Source organism: Bubalus kerabau, chromosome 14, assembly GCF_029407905.1.
Source record: "Bubalus kerabau isolate K-KA32 ecotype Philippines breed swamp buffalo chromosome 14, PCC_UOA_SB_1v2, whole genome shotgun sequence".
NCBI classification, from domain to species: Eukaryota; Metazoa; Chordata; class Mammalia; order Artiodactyla; family Bovidae; genus Bubalus; species Bubalus kerabau.
Window position 1 is genome coordinate 13,835,705 of NC_073637.1, and position 6,236 is coordinate 13,841,940.

Sequence of the window (6,236 nt, forward strand, 5' to 3'; positions counted from 1 at the left end):
TGATACTAAGCAAAAGAGGAAACAGGTAAAATCAGAGACACCTATGAACTCAGAAACGTACTGAAGGTGACTAGTGTTGGGGTTCAAGTCGGAAAAACCAGAAGTAGTGCCTAAGTTTAGATTCTATTTACTGCCCTCGTATTAGTGCTTTGGGGGAGTCAGAGAGGAACATCCAATGAATGGCTTGAAAGAGGAGGTGAAATCTGAGCTAGATTTGGGAAAATGAGAAGAACTTTGATAAATGAGAATAGGGTGGAAGGAGGTTCCCAGGCAGAGAGAAAACCTGAGCAAAGGTGAAGAGGCAGAAAGTCAGTAGGATTTTCAGGGAAATTCAAGCCATCAAGTGTGGCTAGATCATAGATCTTGATAATTTGTTGGGGTGTATTTCAGACTGGGGAAGGAGAAATAGAGCATCCTAAAATGGTTATATGCCATCTCATAGGATATAAAAATTATCTTTTTTTAAAAGTAGAAACTTGATTTGGTGAGAGTTGAGCCTTTGGGATGGCAGAAATACTGAACCTTTAGAGTGAGATTTCTCAACAGCAGCATTACTAATATTTGGGGCCAGATAGTTATTTTTCTGTAAGATTCTTCCTATGCCTTGTATAATATCTTGCAGCACCTCTAGCTGTTATCTGCTAGATTCCAGCAACACCTCCTTCCCTACTTGTGACAACCAAATATATTAATATCTCTAGATATAATGGATTGTCCCTTAGAGGGCAAAATTACCCGTAGTTGGGATTGCTTGCCTTAGAGTCTATTTTTACTCTTCATCATCATATCTCACCTCAAATCTAGCATTGGTAAGCCATCTATTTGTCCAGCGAAATAAGGGAGTTGGATGAAAAATCACTAGGTAGTCACAACCTCCAAAGTATTATTCTTCTGTCATGTCAGTGAGACAAAAATGAACTACTGTATTCAGTCAGGGCCTGCCTGGATCAAGTTCTGGTCCTGCTAGGCAGTGTAGAACAGTGGACAGAGAAAGGGTTTTGGAGCTAGTCGTCACTGTTGATCACAGGTCCCCTCATTTACTGGCTGTGTTGTGATGCAGAGAAAGGCTTTTTCAGCTGTAAGATAAACAATGAGTAATATCATCACTTCCTATGAGAGGTGAAGCAAAGATGAAGTATATAAAGTGCCAGCTCAGGCCCTGGCACTTACAAGTGGCACCAAAAAGACATACACCTTTCCTTCCAAAGTACCTGGAAGTTGACTGGATCCTGAAAGGTGAGGTCTCCACTGCAGCCCTGGGTAGTCTCTCCCTGTAAGGACAAATCCTCTGCGGGTTTTCCATGCCCTATGCTAGGGGTGGACAGACTATAGCTCATGGGTGAAACTTGGCTTGCTGTGTGTTTTCCTATGGCCCATGTTACAAATGGTTATTATATTTTGATCCCTTTCTTTTTTGGCTTGTGATCTAAAGATTTTTTGATGTGGACTATTCTTAAAGTCTTTATTGAATTTGGTACAGTATTGCTTTTATTTTATGTTCTGGTTTTTTTGTCTGTGATACATGTCACATCTCAGCTCTCAGACTAGGGATTGAACCTGCATGCCCTGCATTTGAAGGCCAAGTCTTAATCACTAGATTATCAGGGAAGTCCCCTACATTTTGAGTAGTTCGGAAAAAAAAAAGGAATGCACTTCATGATATATGAAAATTATTCATATTACAATCTCCATAAATAAAAATTTCACAGAAACACAACCATGATCATTCTCTCACTTGCTGTCTCTATGTGGAATTCTGTGCTACAATGGCAAAGCTGAGTAGTTGCAACAGAGCCCATAGGTCTACAGGATGGAAACTTTTTACTATCTGTCTCTTTACAGAATAAGCTTGCAAACTACTGCCCTTTACCAATCCTTGAACCCTCCTTCCTCTCTTCTCAGAGCCTTCATACTACATTTTGGTAGCTACACAACTCCACTTCTCTCAACCTCTATTATTACCCCAAGCACCAGAGTTAATGTTACCAAGGCCCAACTCACATCCAAGCTTTTTCCCTAGCTTTCTTATGGGTAAATTGACAAAAACTGTATTTATTTAAGGTATATAATGTGATGTTTTCATATATCTATATATCATGAAATGATTATCACAATAAAGCTAATAAACATAAGCATCATCTCATAGTTATTACTTTTGGTATGTGTGGTGAGAACACATAAGATTCACTCTTTTGTCACATTTGAAGCATAAAATACAGTATCATTTTATAGTCACCATGCTATACCTTAGATTTCCAGAACTTATCAACTTTTCTGGATCCTGTGACCAAAATCTCGTTTCCTCCGTCTATTAGCCTCATCTAACTACCCTTTCCCTCTGATTCTATGAGTATGGCTATTTTAGATTCCACATATGAGATATGCAAAATTTGTCTTTCTGTGTCTGGTTTATTTCACTTAGCATAATATCTGCCAGGTTCATCCATGTGGTTGTAAGTGACAGAGCTTCTTATTTAAGGCTGAGTAATATTCCATTATATTAAAGGATATAGATTATACATATGTGTATGTATATCTTCCAGACATGGCAGCAGTCTTTGCTCCCAGGACTAGGGAGGAGGAGGTTACCTGTTATAGGGGGATTGACATCAGTTTGGCTCATCAGTTACCAGGGAAACCAGCAGAAGGGCTCACCCCTCACCACCTCTTTGATCAGCTAGCAGGTGGAGGTGTTCTGATATAAATGTTAGAACTGTCACTAGCTGGGGTGGGGGCACATATATAGGAAGGTCAGTCATGAGAGTAGGGTGTAGGTAAAGCAGGCACTGGTCTGACACGGGATGTCCAGAGAGCAAAAGAACAGCCATCTTGGGTGGCCTGATCGTATACTTCACCTCTACATACCCTACATGACCTTTACAATCTTGGTCTGCCCCTCTCCCATGATATCCCTGGGGTCAGGTACACAGAGGCAACCAGATACCACAAACAATACAGACACCAGCAGCTGAAAAGTATCAAGAGTGAGTAAGATACTTATTATGCTAAGTACAGTCATTCACCAGGATGTGGACAAATTTTGAAGCTTTCTGAGAATTCATATGTGTGTGTGATTTCTTTTAAGCCAATTAAACAGAGCTCATCCACAAACCAATCTTGGCAATGCCATTTGCAGGCAGAAGCACTTCATATTTATAAGATACACATCAGTTCACTTGCTCAGTCGTGTCCGACTCTTTGTAACCCCATGGACTGCAGCACGACAGGCCTCCCTGTCCATCACCAGCTCCCAGAGTTTACCCAAACTCATATTCATTGAGTTGGTGATGCCATCCAACCATCTCATCATCTGTCATCCCCTCCTGCTCCCACCTTCAATCTTTCCCAGCATCAGGGTCTTTTCCAATGAGTCAGTTCTTCACATTAGGTGGCCAAAGTACTGGAATTTCAGCTTCAACATCAGTCCTTCTAATGAACACCCACGACTGATATCCTTTAGGATGGACTGGTTGGATCTCCTTGCAGTCCAAGGGACTCTCAAGAGTCTTCTCCAACACCACAGTTCAAAAGCATCAATTCTTTGGTGCTCAGCTTTCTTTACAGTCCAACTCTCACATCCATACATGACCACTGGAAAAACCATAGCTTTGACTAGACAGACCTTTGTTGGCAAACACATACATATAGCTATACAGGCACAAGGATCTCCATTTTCTTGCTAGAATTTAAGGCTTCTTTTTTTCCTTTGCTCTCAAGCATTAAAGTTCCTGAGATCCCAGGTATATTATTTCTCTCTCAAAAGCACAGGAAGAGAAATAAATATTCCTTCTAGAAAGTTAACTTCCTCTAAGCTTGTAGGCAGAAACGTGTCTTATAAAGTCAAAAGGTTCCCATTTAGGACATTTTCAGGGATTTTTTTTTTTTCTGACAGTTTCTAAATAGACAATTCAGTGTAAACAAGTAAGAGTAACCATAATACATATCACTCAGTCAGATGCACCTGCCTCGCTTCCAGAGGAGCGTGACTCAGCATTTAAGCTAACCTTCACTCAGCTGTTAACTTGGCCTCTGTGCCCTTTCTTAATGTGAAAAGCAACCGCCAGCCCACAGCTGTGGCCAGTGCCGTATTATCTAACACTTTTTCCCTTTGCTATGGCAGTCACTATCTCCACAACAGAATTGGGGTGCCTATGAGTTCTCCATCTGTCCTGGTGGCCCCCAAGAGAGGTCAGCCACCGCAGGAGTCCTCCATAACCTTCAGAATTACACCCAGTGACTCCTGGGCCCCACGTGTAAGTGGACAGCCCCTGTGAACTTTCCATTCCTTGTCCTTATTTCTAGACATCTCAGGGTTCTGGGGAGTTTCCTTGGTCTCCTGGCTGCTCCAGCAATTTTGGGGCTGCACCCAGCAGGCCTATAGGCCCTGTACTTGCCCATCCTCAAGACCAAAGAAAGAGCCCAGAGTTAGCAACAGACCTCAGTGGTTTCATGGATGGGGAATCTTACACATCGAAGCAAGGCCCTGGAGCTGAGACAGGAGGGAAAGGAGCAGGACACAAAGGCTAGGTCGTTGAAGAAGGGCACAGCTGTAGGGAGGCGAGAAAGGCCAGCCTGAACCAGCCGAAACCAAGATGGCTTTGGGAAGAGCAGCACAGTCATTGACCTTGAGCTCAGGATCTCTTCACTGTAAATGCAAACATCACCCCCACCCCACACCCACACCTGGTTCTTATGCCACAGCAGTTCCGAGAGGGACCATAAAAAGCCAAGAAGTTGGCAGTGGCCCTATTTTTTTTTGTTTCAGACACCCTCACTGTTCCACAAAATAGCAAGAATATTCCTCCCACTCATTAGTGTGTATAATTACTTAGCCTGCAAAAACTGCTATCAATCAGGGCCCGCTCTCAGTTTCAGAGACAGTCCGCCTTCCACCTATGGAAGGTGTATCCCTCTAAATAAACTTACCTTTGCTTTTCCTTGGCTGGCTCTTGAATTCTTTCCCCCTGTCGAGAAGCCAAGAACCCTCACTTGGCGGTGAGTCCATGTTAAGGATGCCTGCAGGCCCCGGGACATGACAGCTCCCACTCCAGCCACAAAGCAACAACACTCTACGGTACCAGGCAGGCAGCAGGCAGGACAGGGCAGCTCCTGGAGGGAGGGGGAGGTTACCAGTTAGAGGGGGAATTGACATCGGTTGGCTCATTGGTGACCAGGGAAACTGGCCAAGGGGCACGTTCTCACTACCCATTTGATCAGCAATCAGGTGGAGATGTTCTGATCTAAGGGTTAGAACAATCACTAACTGGGGTGGGGGCAAGTATGTAGGAAGGTCAGTGGTGTGAGTAAGGTGTAGATGAAGCAAGCAGTGGTCCGGCAGGGGATGTACAGAGAGTGAGAGAGAGAAGAGCCATCTCTGGGGTGGGGGGGGGGGTGTCTGATCACACACCAGTACATAGAACACTCTTAATGTTTGCTTTTATTCTTACATGGAACACCCTTAATCAATGTTTGCTTTTATTCTTATACTTTTAGTTTCATCAAAAATGTCATTTTAGGCAGAGAAGAATGGCAATATGGGATCACACCTGGAAAACAGGCTTCTTCCATGTCCTTTAAGTTACTTCTCACAGAAACCTATTCATGAAATCAACTCTGACAACATTTGATGTGCTTAATGCCATGAATGCCGCCTCCTGACGCAGAAGGTAGAAGGAATCATCCTGTTCTGCTTTTTGGTCTATCTGTGCTTCTCAGTGTAATCCACTCTATTCTGAGGTTTTGGATTTACATACACATCACAGCCACAGGCATGCAGGAGTATATTTTTAGATCACTCTCTGAAAATGGAGCATCCACATTTTTAAAAATAAACTTGCACAGAGCTAAAGCTGGAATCAATGAGGGTGTGTGGGATGGGGGTGGACAACCCTGCCTTCTTGTCTTCACTGACAACCACATCTTACTCTCCCAATGTGGATTTCAGGAGATTCTTTCATTTTCCAACCTAGAATGAGGGGTGTGGATCTGAGCAACTGACAGGGTTGGAGTTTTCTGTTGAAGAACTGATTTCCAACTCCCCATGGAAATTTGGCTCCTGATAAACGTTCTTGAAAACTTTAGGTGTGCATGCGTATTTCAAGGGCCTCTTAAGTGAAATCAATCTCATCACAGCAGACCCTCTTCATGCTGTGAGAGCCACAAGTACTCCTCATGGTGAACACAGTGAACTGCTGTGCAGGGACTTCTCAAAACATGGGGAGAACAAACCTTTGTTC

The 6,236-nt window shown here is 43.3% G+C and overlaps 1 long non-coding RNA gene across 1 annotated transcript; it reads left to right on the top strand.

The window, feature by feature from the left end:
* The first annotated feature begins 3,618 nt into the window (after positions 1 to 3,618).
* Positions 3,619 to 5,840, top strand: LOC129626596 (uncharacterized). Its single transcript, XR_008702059.1, has 2 exons — positions 3,619 to 4,253; positions 5,494 to 5,840. It is a non-coding gene; the product is annotated as an uncharacterized LOC129626596 (long non-coding RNA).
* The last annotated feature ends 396 nt before the right edge of the window (positions 5,841 to 6,236 follow it).